The sequence below is a fragment of the Morone saxatilis genome, unplaced genomic scaffold (genome assembly GCF_004916995.1).
Source record: "Morone saxatilis isolate NCDOM2014 unplaced genomic scaffold, NCSU_SB_2.0 Contig3, whole genome shotgun sequence".
Lineage (NCBI taxonomy): Eukaryota > Metazoa > Chordata > Actinopteri > Moronidae > Morone > Morone saxatilis.
This window is the reverse complement of record NW_023339873.1, coordinates 23,851,100-23,851,691: the sequence shown is the minus strand read 5'-3', so window position 1 is coordinate 23,851,691 and position 592 is coordinate 23,851,100.

The following is a 592-nucleotide window of genomic DNA, read 5'->3' as shown; positions in this document are numbered from 1 at the left end:
ATTTATTTATTTATTTTAAATTTACAACATTTCCAAATGGCTGGATGGAAATGCACTGATAGAGGCATCCGGAAAGTGAATACAGTGAAAAATATAAAGCAGAAAAGACATTAATTATGACAATATATAATACACATTTTGTTTAATGTTTAAATAATCAAGTTGGAGAAAATGGTGTGATATCTTCAGATAAAGACATCTCAATGGGTGATCACACCAAGATGTGTCACTAGAAACGCATCGCCAAACCATTGTTTTCCTATGGTACAGTAGGAAAACAATAGCAGTTATTAGATGTGCGTAAAAGTTCAGATATTTTCAACTTTTTAGTATAAGGCATGGACCGCACCACTCGTCATTGTCACACTGGGCCCAGGCAACCAATGAAATCAAGCAAGAGGCGGGCTTGTTTTTATGCCAGTAGATGTTATAGGAACAGAGGAGAAAGGGAAAGGAAGAATTCTTAGCTCATGTTGCTTCAATCCATTTTTTGTCCTGTTTATCATATTTAACAGCCCATTTGCGCACATAGCTCTGCTCCACAGCTGTAAGAGCTGTTTTGCCCAACATCTTTGAAGTGGCCCCTCATGTA